This window comes from Phyllobates terribilis, unplaced genomic scaffold, assembly GCF_046119375.1.
Source record: "Phyllobates terribilis strain yellow unplaced genomic scaffold, ASM4611937v1 Scaffold_7__3_contigs__length_470593459, whole genome shotgun sequence".
In the NCBI taxonomy this organism is placed as follows: domain Eukaryota; kingdom Metazoa; phylum Chordata; class Amphibia; order Anura; family Dendrobatidae; genus Phyllobates; species Phyllobates terribilis.
Genome location: NW_027362767.1, coordinates 464084284 through 464102438, shown reverse-complemented (window position 1 = coordinate 464102438; position 18155 = coordinate 464084284). Strand labels below are relative to the sequence as shown.

The following is an 18155-nucleotide window of genomic DNA, read 5'->3' as shown; positions in this document are numbered from 1 at the left end:
GTGGGTGGTAAGGCGTTGTACGAATCTTCTTACAGCCATAGAGGTTGCAGAACTCTTGGAAGATTTCAGCCTCGAACGCTGGACCCTGGTCTGTCAGGACCTGTTCCGGATACCCGTGTGGATGGCAGAAGTATTGCTGGAAGGCTCTGGCCGCAGTTTGGGCTGTCAAGTCCTTTACCGGGACCACCACTAGAAAACGGGAATAGTGGTCCACGATTGTCAGGGCATAGATGTATCCTGACCGGCTTGGAGCCAATTTGACGTGGTCCAGAGCTACCAGCTCAAGAGGCTGCGTGGTGACGATGGGCCTCAAGTGTGTCTTCTGGCTGGCACGGTCCTTCCTCCTTAGGTGACAAGGGCCACAGTCTCTGCACCACTTCTCTACAGCCCCTCTCATGCCGACCCAAATGAACCTTCCTCTTAGCAGGAACTCCAGCTTCTTCCAACCGAATTGCCCCACTCTGTCATGGTAAGCCCCCAGGACCATAGCTGCGTCCCGCCTTGGGACCACGACTTGCCAGGTCAGCTCGTGCGTCCGGTGGTTGACAAGCCTTCTGCACAGCTTGCCTTCGTAGAGGAACAGCTTGCTCTTCTCTTTCCATAGCTGCTTGGCTTCCTCTGGAGCATCCGGATCTATGCGGGCATCTTCCTGGGTCAGCAGATCTTTCACCAGGCGGACTGCAGGGTCACTATCTTGGGTCTTGGCCCAGCTGTGGTGAGGTAGGGGATTGATCATAACGGTGGTTAGATCTTCCTCCTTCACGCGGTGGGAGTATTGAGCGGCTCCATACCGGTGAAACGCGGGGAGTTCTACCTCCTCCAGCTCTTCTGGGTCTTAGTCACCTTCAGGTAAGTGAGGCATTCTTGATAGGGCATCAGCGTTGGCATTGGTTTTGCCTGCCCAGTACTTGTTCACAAAGTCATAATTGGAGAGACGGGCCATCCACCGCTGTTCCAGGGCACCAAGTCTTGCATTGTCTAGGTGTGTTAACGGGTTGTTGTCCGTGTACACCGTGAACTTTGCAGAGGCCAGGTAATGCTTGAAGCGTTCCGTCACGGCCCACACCACCGCCAAGAATTCTAGCTTGAAGGAGCTGTAATTCTCCGGGTTCCTCTCGGTGGGTCTCAGCTTCTGGCGTACGCGATCACCCTTTCTCTGCCCTGTTGGTTTTGGGACAGTACGGCTCCCAGTCCCACATTACTGGCGCCGGTGTGGAGAATGAAAGGCTGGCCATAATCAGGGTAGGCCAGGATCTCATCCCCCGTGAGGGCCATCTTCAACTGGTGGAAGGACTCCTCTTCCGGCTTGTCCCACTTGAAGGGTGGCTTTTGGCTCCTGGACTTAGACTGTCCTATCAGGAGGTCCTGCATAGGGGCTGCCATCTTAGTGAACCTGGGGATGAACCTTCGGTAGTAGCCTACCAACCCGAGGGACTGTCTCACCTCTTTGATGTTCGAGGGGCTTGGCCAGCTCTTGATTGCTGTGACCTTGTCAGGGTCGGGGGCCACTCCTTCTGCGCTTACCACGTGCCCTAGGTACTGGACTTTTAGTTTCAACAGGTGACACTTCGATGGTTTCACCTTCAGGCCATAGCCTGCCAGGGCTTCGAACACCTCGGCCAGGTGCTTTAGATGGTCCTCGTAAGTCTTCGAATAGATGATCACGTCGTCCAGGTAAAGGAGGACCGTCTCGAAGTTTCGGTGCCCTAGACAGCATTCCATCAGCCTCTGGAAGGTCCCTGGTGAGTTGCAGAGCCCGAAGGGCATACAGTTGAACTCACTCAGTCCCATCGGGGTGGTGAAGGCGGTCTTCTCCTTGTCAGCCTCTGCCACAGGAACCTGCCAGTACCCGCTAGTAAGGTCCAAAGTAGAAAAGAAGTTAGCTGATTTTAGTGTGGCTAAAGACTCCTCTATTCTAGGCAGCGGATATGCGTCTTTGTGGGTGATACGGTTGATTTGTCTATAGTCCACGCACATTCTCATGGTGCCGTCTTTCTTTTTTACCAGAACCAGGGGGGCTGCCCAGGGGCTACAGCTATCTCTAATGACCCCAGCTTCTTTCATTTCCCGCAGCATACCCTTGGCGTTCTGATAATGTGCAGGGGGTACAGGCCTGTGTCTCTCTTTTATTGGTGGGTGGCTCCCTGTGGGGATGTGGTGTTCTATCCCTTTTACTCTGCCGAAGTCTAGCGGGTGCTTACTAAAAATTCTCTCGTACTCCTGGACCACCTGGTAGACTCCTTGTTTTTGGTGCAGGGGAGTGGAGTCAGCACCCACATGGAGTTTCTGGCACCAGTCCTCCTTTTGTTTCTGGGAGCCATTACCCTCCGCCTGAGGAGATGGAGGCAAGGGTTCCACGGCCCTGATAGCTTTGTGTTCGACAACAAACAGTTTGGCAAGTGTAGCGTACCTGGGTAAGTGTACCTCTCTCTCTCCAATGTTGAGAATGCGAACGGGCACCCTCCCATGACGGACATCAACCACCCCCCTGGCTGTCAAAATGGTGGGCCTGCTGTCTGAGTACACGGGTTCTACCATGGCTTGGTAGTCTCTACCTCTCAAACCGATTGCAGTCCGACACCAGATCATCATTTCACTTTTGGGAGGCATGGAAATGGGGAATGGGTCACTCAGTCTTACGCTACCGATCTCACCACCAGACAGTTCTACCTGCTGCCGTCTCATCAGGGCTTTTATCTCCTTGTTGAGGACTCTCTGTTGGCTGGAACTAGCATTCACCGCCACCTGTTGTAGAATTACAATTACCTCTGAAAGACAATTTTCAATTACATTAGTACCCACAGTTATTTTAGGGTGACTTTCACGACGGTCAATGACCACAATAATTACTCCCTGTGCCGGCAGTTCAACTTTACCAATTTTAATGGTCATCTCCTTGAACCCCATCTGCGGCACGGGTAAGCCATTACTGGCGATGATGCTCAAGTTACAGTCTGGATACCGTGTGATATCAGCATCAGTCCAATACTGCTTAAAAAGTACATAAGGGATAGTGGTTACTTGCGACCCAGTATCCAGCAAAGCGCTCATGGGGATACCGTCCAGCACCACGGGTAAAACTGGGCGCCCCCCAACGTACTTATCACGCCAATTATAAGGGCCTGGTGATCTTATGCCTGGGGGTTGGCCCTCTGCCCCAGGTTGGACCCGTTTAAATTACAGTACCTGGAAATGTGTCCGGGCTGGTTGCATCGACGGCAAATGGGCTGTCCATCCTGTGCGTAGCGGTCTGTGGGCCTCCCTCGGAACAACGATATCCACCTCTGTCGACGCCACGGGACATCCTCCGGACTTGAAGCCAACTTGATGGGTCTTGACGGGTCCACTGTAACGCCTTGACGGTCCTGGTCAACGCCGCGACGCTCCTGGTCAGCTCCTGGACTTGGTGATGCAGATCTTTCGACGGGGCTTGGTTCAGGGCCTGTGCATCAGCCCCCACGGAGTCCATAGAGGAGGGCGCCGCCTCCTGGTGGTAGGTGAGAGCAGGGCGCCGGGGGTTTATAGCGCCACTTGTTGTGGGTTCACGGAGCACCCTTATGGCCCTGTCCTTAAATTGGGCAAAGGTCAGGTCAGGGTTCTGGAAGAACATGAGGCGCAGCTGGGTCCTGTGGGCGCTAGACAGCAGACCTTCTATAAACTGTTCTGTTAGTAGCTTATCCGTATCCTGCACGCTGCCAGGGTCAGCTTGTTTGATGGCTCTCAAGGCTTCCTGCAAGTTTAGGGCATAGTCTCTGATGCTGTCCTGTGCCCGCTGCTTACATCCATAGAACCGCATTTTAATTTCAGCGGAGGTACGTGTGTCAAAGGTACCCCGCAGCCGGGCCAGAATACCCTTCACGGTCCTTTTCTCCTCAGTGGGCCATGATTTTACCTCCCTTTGGGCTGCGCCAGTTAACTGCCCTGTCAATATGCTGACCTTCTGTTCCTCTGTCAGGAGGTAAACTTGGAACAAACTGTACAGTCTTTCCTTAAAGTCAGTTAGGGCATGGGGCTCCCCTGAATACTTAGGCAGCCAGGCCGCTCCAGGGATGTAGGGCAGGGAAAAGGGCATCACCGCTGCTGCAGCTGCGCTGGTGGTAGTGGGCGCCTCTGTGTGCGACATCTTCCTCCCCCCTAGTTAAGCGCGGCCTACCTTCCGACGATCCTCTTCTGTAGGCCGCTGCTCTGCTGATGCTGCTCCGGGCGAGGACCTTGCGTCGCGTCCTGGTGACGTCAGCGTCGCTCTCTCTCCCTTCCAGGACCTTGCGCAGCATCGGTGCGTGGGGCGGAGCTTCGGGTCTCGCGCCGTTTGGACGTCCACGCCCCTCTTCTTCCCACGCGGCGTCCTGAAGATGGCGTCCGATAGCGGGAAAACGGCTGAAGATGGCGGGAACCGACGGAAGATGGCAGGAGACGGCTGGAAATGGCGGGAAGCGGCTCCGGATGGCGGGGAACCTCTTTTCAGGTAGGTTCACAGTCTTTTCCAGGCACGCAATACCCGTTTGTGGCGGGTTGGTCTCAATCCTGCCGACTACGCCAAAGCTGACTCGCCCTCTGGGCCGTGGGGCACTCGGATCCGGGCAGTAGGGGAACGATGGGAGTAGTATTGGCAACCCGGTTCCGTGGCTCAGGGTGGTCAGGCCAGTGATAGTCCGTTATGTGCTGATGATTATGTCCGACTACGCCTCCCGTGGATTGCGGTTATTAGGAACCGCCGCTGCATGCAGACCGCTGGGGCTGATGAGGTGTGCAGCTAGGGTAGTGTGACTCCCCACGGGAAGAGTGCGGCCCCAGGGCAGTATAATGGATGGTGGGAGTGATGGTGGTGAGAGTCCCAGTACGGTAGTGCTGAAGGCGCGAAGGAGCACACAGACAACAGGCTGCAGTCCAGGGTCTTTACTAAAACAGGTAAACTGACCCATAAACAGTCCCGGCTAGGAGGGGACCTGGATGTCTGAGAGCAATTGGGAGATTGGCCCTGGTCAGGGTGAGGGTGTAGGCCTACCGTGCTTTCTGCGCTCCTTCTGGCTATCTCCTCCTTATAGGGTAACAGCCCACGTTTCCGAGCTCTCCGTGTACTCTCGCCTGTATGGCCTGCGACGTGGGTTCCTTTCTGCTCCCGGCCTGGTACGGCTTTACTGGTCCCTTCTGTTGTGGCAGAGCCTCCAGGCTTCTTAGGCCAAGGAATATACAGTCCCCTACGGACTGGTTATCTGCTGTAGGATGTGTAATCCTCCCAGCCTCAGACACCAAAGTCTGGTAAATTAAGTCCTTTATCTGCCAAGACAGGCTCACTTCGCCTCTTGTCTCTGGCTTGTGGCTCTCCTCCTGCCACACTTCCTCTTAGGTGCAATACAACTTTCTGTCCCTGCTCTGCTCCGGGACACGTCTCAGTACTGAGACAGGTCATCCAGTTCTCACTAACCCTGCCCCCAGCACCAGCTTTTATAGGGGCAGCCTGCTCCCCCTACTGGCCTGAGACAGGAGGTACTGCATGCTAATGTTCCCCTGACTAGAGAACCTCCCCCTTGCTCTCAGACACAGCTTTAATATACTTGTGGCATCCAGGCCAGGGTGACACAAAAACAACCAGCCTGACCACCACCAGCATGATCAGGCACATGCAGCAAAGCACAGGACTTGGTGGGCCAAACCTCAGGGTCCAAGAACAGTGTCTGCGGGTGGCACCACTGTATCTTCCGCTTTTGTGCATGCAAGCCAATCCCCTGTCCATGGTGCATGTGAAGATGCCTCCTGCAATGCACCTGTCGTTGCACACTCTCAAGTAGCAGCATCAGGAAGCATGTCCACGTCCTTGTCCCAGCGCAGCGTTCAGTTGTCCATACCCCAGTCCTTGAAACCGCAAGTGCAAATACGCAGCCAACGCCCCACAGGCCACACTACTAAATTCCCACATTTCACAACTGCTTGCGCTAGAAAAGTTGCCTTTTAGGCTCGTGGAGACAGAAGCATTCCACACCCTGATGGCGGTGGTCGTTCCTCGGTACTCGGTCCCCAGCCACCACTATTTCTCCCGGTGTGTCCTCCCCGCATTACACAAGTTCGTGTCCCAAAACATTAACCGTGCCCTCAACAACGCAGTTACCAGGAAAGTCCACCTAACCACGGACACGTAGACAAGTGCTTGATGGCAGGGACGGTATATCTCACTGACGGCACACTGGGTTAACATAGTGGCAGCCGGGACCCAGTCGGACCTTGGGACGGAACACATCCTCCCGATGCCAAGGATCGCAGGCCCTAGGTCAATCAGGTTTTCCCCCACAGTCTACAGCTCCTGCACCTCATCCTCCTCAGCCTCCTCCTCCTCTCCAGCCTCCATCTCCGAAATGACCACATTAGTCACAAGCTGGAAGCACTGCAGCACTTCCTCGGCCAAGCGGCAACAGGCTGTGTTGAAGCTAATATGCTTAGGTGACAAACCGCACTATGTTGAAGAGTTGTGGATAGCTCTGAAAGAGCAGGCAGATCTGTATCTCACACCGCCGAACCTACAGCCAGGCATGGTCATGTGTGACAACTGTCGGAACCTGGTCGCGGCTCTGAGGCGAGTCAGGCTCACACACGTACCATGCCTGGCCCATGTGCTTAACCTCGTGGTTCAGCGATTTCTCAAATTCTACCCGGAGCTGCCAGATATGCTTGTCAAAGTACGCCGCCTGTGTGCCCATTTTAGAAAGTCAGCTACAGTTTCCACTGCCCTTGCCGTTCTTCAGCAGCATTTGCAGCTTCCAGCTCACAGACTGGTGTGTGATGTCCCCACGCGCTGGAACTCTACACTGCAGATGTTGGGAAGGATTTGCGAGCAGAAGAGGGCAGTTGTTGAGTACCAGCAATAACAAAGCCGTCAGTATTCAGTTCAGACTCCACACATAAGACCTCAGGAGTGGACATGGATGTCAGACATATGTACCATCCTCCAAAACTTTGAGGACTCCACCAAGATGGTGAGCGGCGATGACGCCATAATTAGTGTCACCATCCCACTTCTCTGTCTTCTGAAACTCTCTCTGCTCAAAATCAAAGAGGATGCATTGAAGGCGGAGCACGATGAGATGGAGAAAGGAACCATACAGGGTGATTACACACAGCCCAGCCTCATCTCATCCCAACGTGGATTGGGTGACAATGAGGAAGAGGAGGAGGAGGAAGAAGAACAGGAGCTAGTTTCATGCGCTATAGACGGTACTACCTGCACAACTGTCATACCGTCTTTTCAGCGTGGATGGCTTGAGGACAGAGAGGAGGAGGAGGAGAGCATGGTTACTCGTCCTCTTGGTGAGGACATGGAAGTCTTGTCTGTTAGCAGTCGGGCACGCATGACTGAGTTTATGTTATGGTGCCTTTCCCATGACTCTTGCATTCTCAAAATTTTGGGTGACAGTCATTACTGGTTGGTGACACTTCTAGACCCACGCTACAAGGAGAACTTTATATCTCTTATTCCTGAGGCGGACAGGTCTACAAATATGGGGCTGTACCAGAAGGCCCTTGTTGCGGAACTATTAAAAAAATTTGCATCTGAAAACGCTGGTGGCAGAGGTCATAGTTCGTTGGACAACCAAGGACTACAGGTGAAAGAGACACAAGTCCAATCCAGCAGAGGCAGGGAAACATTGTCAAAGTTCTGGGAGAATTTTCTCAGCCCCTCCCATCGCACAAGGCTTGAGACGCGGGGTACTCTCACAAGGAGTGCAAAGTTTGGGAAGATGCTGAGGGAGTACATTGCCGACCGTACCAACGTCCTCCGTTATTCCTCTGTGCCTTATAATTATTGGGTATCCAAGCTGGATACGTGGAATGAACGGGCTCTCTACGCCTTGGAGGTCCTGGCCTGCCCTGCCGCCAGCGTTTTATCAGAGCGGGTTTTTAGTGCCGCTGGGGGAATTATAACCGATAGGCGCGTCCGCCTGTCAACTGAAAATGCTGACAGGCTGACTCTTATAAAAATGAACAAGGGCTGGATTGGGCCAGACTTCTCAACACCACCGAATGATAGCAGCGTAACATAAACTCAGATCCAGTGTCTTTTCTTGGGAGGTGTATTCCCATGCACCTCTTCACACCCACACATGGGTATATGCTTCCTGATTTTGGATATTTGCTCTTGTCCTCCTCCTTCTCCTCATCCTCATCCTCCACCACCAAATCACCAGGGTGACCGTGGTCCGTGATTCAACACCCACATAATTTTTTTAAAGGGTGTTTATGATGCCTGTAAAAAAAAACATTTTATACAGTATGTTCATGTATACCCCCCAGGGGTAAATGTTTGTCAGCCCATACATTAGTGCATGGGCATTACAAGTATAGGAGGCCCACTCCTTTCTAATGGGAACATTTTTTTATGAGGCCCTCTAAGTCTCTTCCAAGAGGAATTGAAGTGCCTCCCAATTTTTGGCAGCCCTTGCATTCACTGCATAGGCCAACACTATGGGAGACTCTCTCCTTTCTAATGGGAACATGTCGTACTTGTTACTGTGGCCCTGCTCTGTGTCTTTCAATTCTTAGTGGGGTTTTTCCTAAAATTGGTCAGCCGTTGAACTCACTGCATACCCTATAACTGTATAGCAGACCCTCTCCTTTCTAATGGGAACATGTTGTTCCCATTACTGTGGCTCTGCTCTATATGTCTTTAAATTGTTATTGGGGTTTTTCCTAAATTTGGTCAGCCGTTGGACTCACTGCATACCCTGTAACTGTATAGCAGACCCTCTCCTTTCTAATGGGAACATGTCGTACTTGTTACTGTGGTCATGCTCTATGTGTCTTTAAATTCTTAGTGCCGTTTTTCCTAAAATTGGTCAGCCGTTGGACTCACTGCATAACCTATAGCACACTCTCTCCTTTCTAATGGGAACATGTCATACTCGTTACTGTGGCCCTGCTCTATGTGTCTTTAAATTCTTAGTGGGGTTTTTCCCAAATTTTGGCAGCTCTTGCAGTCACAGCATGGGCATTACCACTATAGGAGACCCGCTCCTTTATAATGGGAACATTTTTTTTACTGAGACCCTCCTCTATGTCTCTTCAAAGGGGTATTGGGTTGCGTCTAAATTTTTGTCAGCCCTTGCCATCACTGGATACGCAATAACAGTATTGGAGACCCACTCGTTAATAATGGGAACAACAAAGCATAGCCGGCTGATGGCTCTCTAACAATAGTGAGGGCCGACCGCTGGCCTTTTAAGAATAGTAAACGCCGCCTGATGGCCCTATAAAAATAGGCTTTGTGACTTTCAAAGTCCCTCCATCATAAATGAAATAGGATGTGTCTGATGATGTGTCACACACCACATTGCCAGATAAGGTTGTAAAATGTTAAAATGACATTTCCCGGTGAATGCATTTGTCTTAAAAAATAACGTTAAAAAAAAACTGTAGGATCTTTCTTTAGTATAAAAGACAGAGTCGCCAATGTAACCTCAATGTAATCACATTGTTCAGCTCCTGCACCTTCTCCTCCATCTCCGAAATGACCACATCAGTCACAAGCTGAAAGCACTGCAGCACTGCCTTGGCCAAGCGGCAACAGGCTGTGCTGAAGATAACATGCTTAATACTTAGGTGACAAGCTGCCCAGCGCTGCAGAGTTGTTGAAAGCTGTAACACAGCAGCCCGATCTGTGGCTCTCAACGCTGAACATACAGCCAGGCATGGTCGTGTGTGACAATGGGGGGAACCTGGTTACGGAGAAATGACAGCCGGAGTAGATACAGTTTCCCTCTATAACAGTCCTTTTGTCAAGGTAAAATATATATATATTATAGAAAATCAATTAGCTTCTTTTAATAGATTAACTAATCAGTGTGAATCAATATAGAGATGATGGAATACTCTATGTGTATGTATGTATGCAAATGTGTATATGCACATGGAATATGTTAATATTTAATGAATATATAACTAACAGCTTCTGTTCTAATTTGTAGACATGAACAACTAAATGATTTCCTGGGAATGACGTATGCATGTGCATGGCTGATAACAGAGAGATTCATGTCGAGTAGGCAAAGATGGCGCTGAGAGAAGAACTCACCCCTCCCATCGGAATTCCTAAAGCGTTACTCAGACCAAGAGATACATAGATGAACAAATTACAGTGTGCCGAGTTATCAGAAACGAGCAATAAATTTTACTAATCCCACCTAGAAGGAGAATGCTATTTAACCCCATGTCTACGTAATAAAGTATGCCATTTGCGTGGTTCAGTCTCTGAGTGAAGTTTTTCAACCAGATTAGCAGATTTGGTTAATTAGCTTCTCTGCATGCACTCGGACATCTTTAATTTGGAGGAGAGCAGTTACCTAGTATATCTTAAATTGGTGAAACCGTCACACTTTCACCGAGCTAAAGAATATGGCTGTGGTGAAATACAACTCTCAGCAAAAAAAGCTGTGGACTGGCTCCGTACCGTGTCTGGCCACATTCACCTGTCCACGTGTTTGTGGGTAGGTGCTCCTTCCCAGTAAGTTCACTGGGGAGGGCACGGGTAATGTTGTGGGACCCGTGCTTGTGGAAGGCGGAGACGACACCGGGACAAATAGTGGTGGCTGGGGACCAAGTATGGATACCCAGTCCCCGTCGCTATAAGATTGTGGACAGCTTCCTCCTCCACGAGCCTAAAAGGCCACATTTCAAGTGCAAGCAACTGTCAAAAATTGGCAGTGTAGTATTGCAGCCTGTGGGTGGGTGGCTGGCTGCATACTTGCGCTTGCATTCTAAGGAATGGGGTAGGGACAACTGAACGCTGCACTGGGAAAAGGACGTAGACGGTGATTGCTGCAAGTCTGCAACGACAGGTGCATGGCGGGAGGCATCTACGCATGCGCCAAGGATCACTTATGATGGGCACACTTTTAGGCTTTGACCTGGGAGTCAGATGCTTCCAGGGGTCCTCCCCATGCTGTTTTCATGTCATTTGAGCACTGTTCTTATCGATTTGGGCAATTTTTAGGTCCTCTGCAGACCGCCGGGGGGAGCCGCCTGAAAAATGCTCGAGTTTCCCATAGAATTACATTGGGCTCGTTGCTCGGACCGCACACTCGAGTATTCCAATGTGCTCGACTCGAGCATCAAGCACCTGATCATTTTAGTGCTCGGCCCATCACTACTCCATAGTTGCATTTTACTCCATCATTACTTCATTGAGATCAGCATACAAAGCGATGTGTGAACGTGGACTACAATGAATCTATGTGAAAATCGGGTCATTTATTGTGTGGGAACATCACTGGAAATTTCAGCTTGAGCTCCTTGGTGACATCTGGCTATCAGGAGTTGCACACAAGCTCGATGTCCCCCAGAGTAGAACCAGCGTCACAATGGAGCCATGGATGGTGTGGGATCATTAGCTCTGATAATTAATAAGTCTCGTTTCCTGCTGTCACTCGGACACCATGACTGACATAGTTATTGTTCCGCTGAAACAAGTGAATCATTTCTGAAAATTGCAACAATACAATGGATGCTCCCACCTCGGTCACAGATGTCGCGGATTGTTTGGGCGTCATCCTTCTATTAAAGGATGATTCCACCCAGATCACAATGTGGTCAATTAGCCGAAGGTTCAGAGGTTCCAGCTCCTGAATATCCAGAGACCTGAAGCTGATCGCACACATATTAGAGCAGGGATGTCAAGCTCAGACACACACAGGGACAAAATGAAAAACTTGGACAAAGTCACGGGCCAACCAGTATACAGTATAATGGGCCCCACAAAGTCCTCCATACAGTATAATGGGCCCCCCATAGTCCTCTGTACAGAATAATAAAACCCACATAGTCCTCCATACAGTATAATGAGCCCCACATAGTCCTCCATACAGTATAATGGGCCCCACATAGTCCTCCATACGGTATAATGGGCACCACATAGTCCTCCATACAGTATAATGGCCCCACAGAGTCCTACATACAGTATAATGGCCCCACATAGTCCTCCATACAGTATAATGGCCCCACATAGTCCTCCATACAGTATAATGGCCACACATAGTCCTCCATACAGTATAATGGGCCCCACATAGTCCTCCATACAGTATAATGGGCACCACATAGACCTCCATACAGAATAATGGCCCACATAGTCCTCCATACAGTATAATGGCCCCACATAGTCCTCCAAACAGTATAATGGGCACCACATAGTCCTCCATACAGTATAATGGCCCCACATAGTCCTCCAAACAGTATAATGGGCACCACATAGTCCTCCATACAGTATAATGGCCCCACAGAGTCCTACATACAGTATAATGGCCCCACATAGTCCTCCATACAGTATAATGGCCACACATAGTCATCCATACAGTATAAAGGCCCCACATAGTCCTCCATACAGTATAATGGGCCCCACATAGTCCTCCATACAGTATAATGGACCCCACATAGTGCTCCATGCAGTATAATAGGCCCACATAGTCCTCCATACAGTATAATGGGCACCACATAGTCCTCCATACAGAATAATGGACCCCACATAGTCCTCTATACAGTATAATGGCCCCACATAGTCCTCCATACAGTATAATGGGCCCCATATAGTCCTCCATACAGTATAATGGCCCCACATAGTCCTCCATACAGTATAATGGGCCCCACATAGCCCTCCATACAATATAATGGCCCCACATAGTGCTCCATACAGTATATTGGGCCCACATAGTCCTCCATACAGTATAGTGGGAACCACATAGTCATCCATACAGTATAATGGCCCCACATAGTCCTCCAAACAGTATAATGGCCCCACATAGTGCTCCATACAGTATAATAGGCCCACATAGTCCTCCATACAGTATAATAGCCCCAAATAGTCCTCCATACAGTATAATGGCCCCACATAGTCCTCCATACAGTATAATGGCCCCACATAGTCCTCCATACAGTATAATTGCCCCACATAGGCCTCCATACAGTATAATGGCCCCACATAGTCCTCCATACAGTATAATGGCCCCACATAGTCCTCCATACAGTATAATGGGCCCCACATAGTCCTCCATACAATATAATGGGCCCCCCATAGTCCTCTGCACAGAATAATGGGCCCCACATAGTCCTTCATTCAGTATAATGGGCCCCACATAGTCCTCCATACAGTATAATGGGCACCACATAGTCCACCATACAGTATAATGGCCCCACATAGTCCTCCATACAGTATAATGGCCCCACATAGTCCTCCATACAGTATAATGGCCCCACATAGTGCTCCATACAGTATAATGGGCCCCACATAGTCCTCCATACAGTATAATGGACCCCACATAGTGCTCCATACAGTATAATGGGCCCACATAGTCCTCCATACAGTATAATGGGCAGCACATAGTCCTCCATACTGTATAATGGCCCCACATAGTCCTCCAAACAGTATAATGGCCCCACATAGTGCTTCATACAGTATAATAGGCCCACATAGTCCTCCATACAGTATAATGGCCCCACATAGTCCTCCATACAGTATAATGGCCCCACATAGTCCTCCATACAGTATAATGGCCCCACATAGGCCTCCATACAGTATAATGGCCCTACATTGTCCTCCATACAGTATAATGGGCCCCACATAGGCCTCCATACAGTATAATGGCCTCACATAGTCCTCTATACAGTATAATGGCCCCACATAATCCTCCATACAGTATAATGGGCCCCACATAGTCCTCCATACAATATAATGGGCCCCCCATAGTCCTCTGCACAGAATAATGGGCCCCACATAGTCCTCCATACAGTATAATGGGCCCCACATAGTCCTCCATACAGTATAATGGGCCCCACATAGTCCTCCATGCAGTATAATGGCCCCACATAGTCCTCCATACAGTATAATGGGCACCACATAGTCCTCCATACAGTATAATGGCCCAACATAGTCCTCCATACAGTATAATGGCCCCACATGGTCCTCCATACAGTATAATGGGCCCCACATAGTCCTCCATACAGTATAATGGACCCCACATAGCGCTCCATACAGTATAATAGGCCCACATAGTCCTCCATACAGTAGAATGGGCACCACATAGTCCTCCATACAGTATAATGGCCCCACATAGTGCTCCATACAGTATAATGGGCCCCACATAGTCCTCCATATAGTATAATGTGCTCCACAAAGTTCTCCATACAGTATAATGGACCCCACATTGTCCTCCATACAGTATAATGGCCCCACATAGTCCTCCAAACAGTATAATGGCCCTACATAGTCCTCCATACAGTATAATGGCCCCACATAGACCTCCATACAGTATAATGGGCCCCACATAGACCTCCATACAGTATAATGGGCCCCACATAGTCCTCCATACAGTATAATAGGATCCACATAGTTCTCCATACAGTATAATGGACCCTACATTGTCCTCCATACAGTATAATGGCCCCACATAGTCCTCCAAACAGTATAATGGCCCTACATAGTGCTCCATACAGTGTAATAGGCCCCACATAGTCCTCCATACAGTATAATTGCCCCACATAGTCCTCCATACAGTATAATGGCCCCACATAGTCCTCCATACAGTATAATGGGCCCACATAGTCCTCCATACAGTATAATGGGCCCCACATAGTCCTCTATACAGTATAATGGGCCCTACATACTCCTCCATACAGTATAATGGCCCCACATAGTGCTTCATACAGTATAATGGCCACACATAGTCCTCCATACAGTATAATGGCCCCACATAGTCCTCCATACAGTATGAAAGGCTCCACATAGTTTTCCATACAGTATAATGGGTCCACATAGTCCTCCATACAGTATAATGGCCCCACATAGCCCTCCATACAGTATAATGGGCTCCACATAGTTCTCCATACAGTATAATGGGCCCACATAGTCCTCCATACAGTATAATGGCCCCACATAGTCCTCCATACAGTATAATGGTCTCCACATAGTCCTCAATGGGCTCCACATAGTTCTCCATACAGTATAATGGGCCCACAAAGTTCTCCATACAGTATAATGGGCTCCACATAGTCCTCTATACAGTATAATGGGCTCTACATAGTCCTCCATACACTATAATGGCCCCACATAGTCCTCCATACAGTATAATGGGCCCACATAGTCCTCCATACAGTATAATGGCCCCACATAGTCCTCCATACAGTATAATGGGCTCCACATAGTCCTCCATACAGTATAATGGGCCCCACATACTACTCCATACAGTATAATGGACCCCACATTGTCCTCCATACAGAATAATGGGCCCCACATAGTCCTCCATACAGTATAATGGCCCCACATAGTCCTCCATACAGTATAATGGCCCCACATAGCCCTCCATATAGTATAATGGCCCCACATAGTCCTCCATACAGTATAATGGCCCCACATAGTCCTCCATACAGTATAATGGCCCCACATAGCCCTCCATATAGTATAATGGCCCCACATAGTGCTCCATACAGTATAATGGCCCCACATAACATAGTATCATAGTAACATAGTAATATAGTAACATAGTTTTTAAGGTTGAAGGAAGACTAAGTCCATCTTGTTCACCCCATAGCCGAACATGTTGATCCAGAGGAAGGCAAAAAAAAACATGTGGCAAACACTAAGCTCCACATTGGGGAAAAAATTCCTTCCCGACTCCATACGACAATCAGACGAGTTCCCTGGATCAACGCCCTATCAAGGAATGTAGTCTCTATAACCTGTAATATTATACTTTTCAGGAAAGGCATCCAGGCCCTTCTTAAATGTTAGTAGTGAATCCCTCATTACACATCATGCGGCAGAGAGCTCCATAGTCTCACTGCTCTTACAGTAAAGAATCCGCGTCTGTGATTATGATTAAACCTTCTTTCCTCCAGACGTAGAAGATGCCCCCTTGTCCCCGTCTCTGGCCTCAGAGTAAAAAGATCAGTAGAAAGGTCTTTGTACCGTCCCCTCATATACTTGTACATAGTAATAAGATCCCCCCTAAGCCTTCTTTTTTCCACAGTAAATAACCCCAAGTGTAATAACCTGTCTTTGTATTGCAGACCCCCCAGTCCTCTAATAACCTGTCTTGGTATTGCAGACCCCCCAGTCCTCTAATAACCTGTCTTGGTATTGCAAACCCCCCAGTCCTCTAATAACCTGTCTTGGTATTGCAGACCCCCCAGTCCTCTAATAACCTGTCTTGGTATTGCAGACCCCCCAGTCCTCTAATAACCTGTCTTGGTATTGCAGACCCCCCAGACCTCTAATAACCTGTCTTGGTATTGCAGACCCCCCCTTCCTCTAATAACCTGTCTTGGTATTGCAGACCCCCCAGTCCTCTAATAACCTGTCTTGGTATTGCAGACCCCCCAGTCCTCTAATAACCTGTCTTGGTATTGCAGACCCCCCAGTCCTCTAATAACCTGTCTTAGTATTGCAGACACCCCAGTCCTCTAATAACCTGTCTTGATATTGCAGACCCCCAGTCCTCTAATAACCTGTCTTGGTATTGCAGACCCCCCAGTCCTCTAATAACCTGTCTTGGTATTGCAGACCCCCCAGTCCTCTAATAACCTGTCTTGGTATTGCAGACCCCCCAGTCCTCTAATAACCTGTCTTGGTATTGCAGAAACCCCAGTCCTCTAATAACCTGTCTTGATATTGCAGACCCCCCAGTCCTCTAATAACCTGTCTTGGTATTGCAGACCCCCCAGTCCTCTAATAACCTGTCTTGGTATTGCAGACCCCCCAGTCCTCTAATAACCTGTCTTGGTATTGCAGACACCCCAGTCCTCTAATAACCTGTCTTGATATTGCAGACCCCCCAGTCCTCTAATAACCTGTCTTGGTATTGCAGACCCCCCAGTCCTCTAATAACCTGTCTTGGTATTGCAGACCCCCCAGTCCTCTAATAACCTGTCTTGGTATTGCAGACACCCCAGTACTCTAATAACCTGTCTTGATATTGCAGACCCCCCAGTCCTCTAATAACCTGTCTTGGTATTGCAGACCCCCCAGTCCTCTAATAACCTTGGTCGCTCTTCTCGGCACCCGCTCTAGTTCAGTGATGTCTTTCTTATACACCGGAGACCAGAACTGTACACAGTATTCTAAGTGTGGTCGCACTAGTGACTTGTATAGAGGTAAATTATCTTCTCCTCATCAGCATCTATGCCTCTTTTAATGCATCCCATTATTTTATTTGCCTTTGCAGCAGCTGCCTGACACTGGCCACTAAACGTGAGCTTGTCGTCCACCAATACACCCAGGTCTTTTTCAATGACAGTTTTGCCCAGTGTTTTACAATTAAGCATATAATTATACATTTTATTTCCTCTGCCCAAGTGCATTACCTTACATTTATCCCCATTAAAGCTCATTTGCCATTTATCAGCCCAAGCTTCTAGTTTACATAGATCCTCTTGTAATATAAGATTGTCCTCCTCTGTATTGATTACCCTGCAGAGTTTAGTGTCATCTGCAAATATTGAAATATTACTCTGTATGCCCCCTACAAGGTCATTAATAAATATGTTAAAAAGAAGTGGGCCCAATACTGACCCCTGTGGTACCCCACTGTTAACTGTGACCCAGTCTGAGTGTGTTCCATTAATAACCACCCTTTGTTTCCTATCACTGAGCCAATTCTTAACCCACAAACATATATTTTCCCCTATCCCCATTGTTCTCATTTTATGTATCAACCTTTTGTGTGGAACCATATCAAAAGCTTTTGAAAAGTCCATATACACAACATCCACTGCATTTCCTTGGTCCAGTCCAGAACTTGCCTCCTCATAAAAACTGATCAGATTAGTTTGACAGGAACGGTCCATCGTAAACCCATGTTGATATTGGGGGAACGGTCCCTCGTAAACCCATGTTGATATTGGGGGAACGGTCCCTCGTAAACCCATGTTGATATTGGGGGAACGGTTCCTCGTAAACCCATGTTGATATTGGGTCATGAGGTTCTTCTTCTTCAGATACTCTAGTATAGCATCTCTTAGGAAACCCTCCAGGCTTTTACCCACAGTAGAGGTTAAGCTTACCGGCCTATAATTTCTAAGTTCAGTTTTTGTCCCCTTTTTGAATATTGGCACCACATTTGCTATACGCCAGTCCTGGGGTACAGACCCTGTTATTATGGAATCTTTAAAGATTAAAAATAATGGTC

At 48.9% G+C, this 18155-nt stretch overlaps 1 long non-coding RNA gene across 1 annotated transcript in view; it reads left to right on the top strand.

Annotated features, from left to right (window-relative positions):
- The window catches only part of LOC141153349 (uncharacterized), a 58940-nt gene extending 48713 nt beyond the window's left edge, over positions 1-10227 (top strand). Inside the window, exon 2 of the long non-coding RNA XR_012247292.1 lies at positions 9954-10227. This is a non-coding gene — a long non-coding RNA (uncharacterized lncRNA). The remainder of the gene's footprint in view (positions 1-9953) is intronic.
- The last annotated feature ends 7928 nt before the right edge of the window (positions 10228-18155 follow it).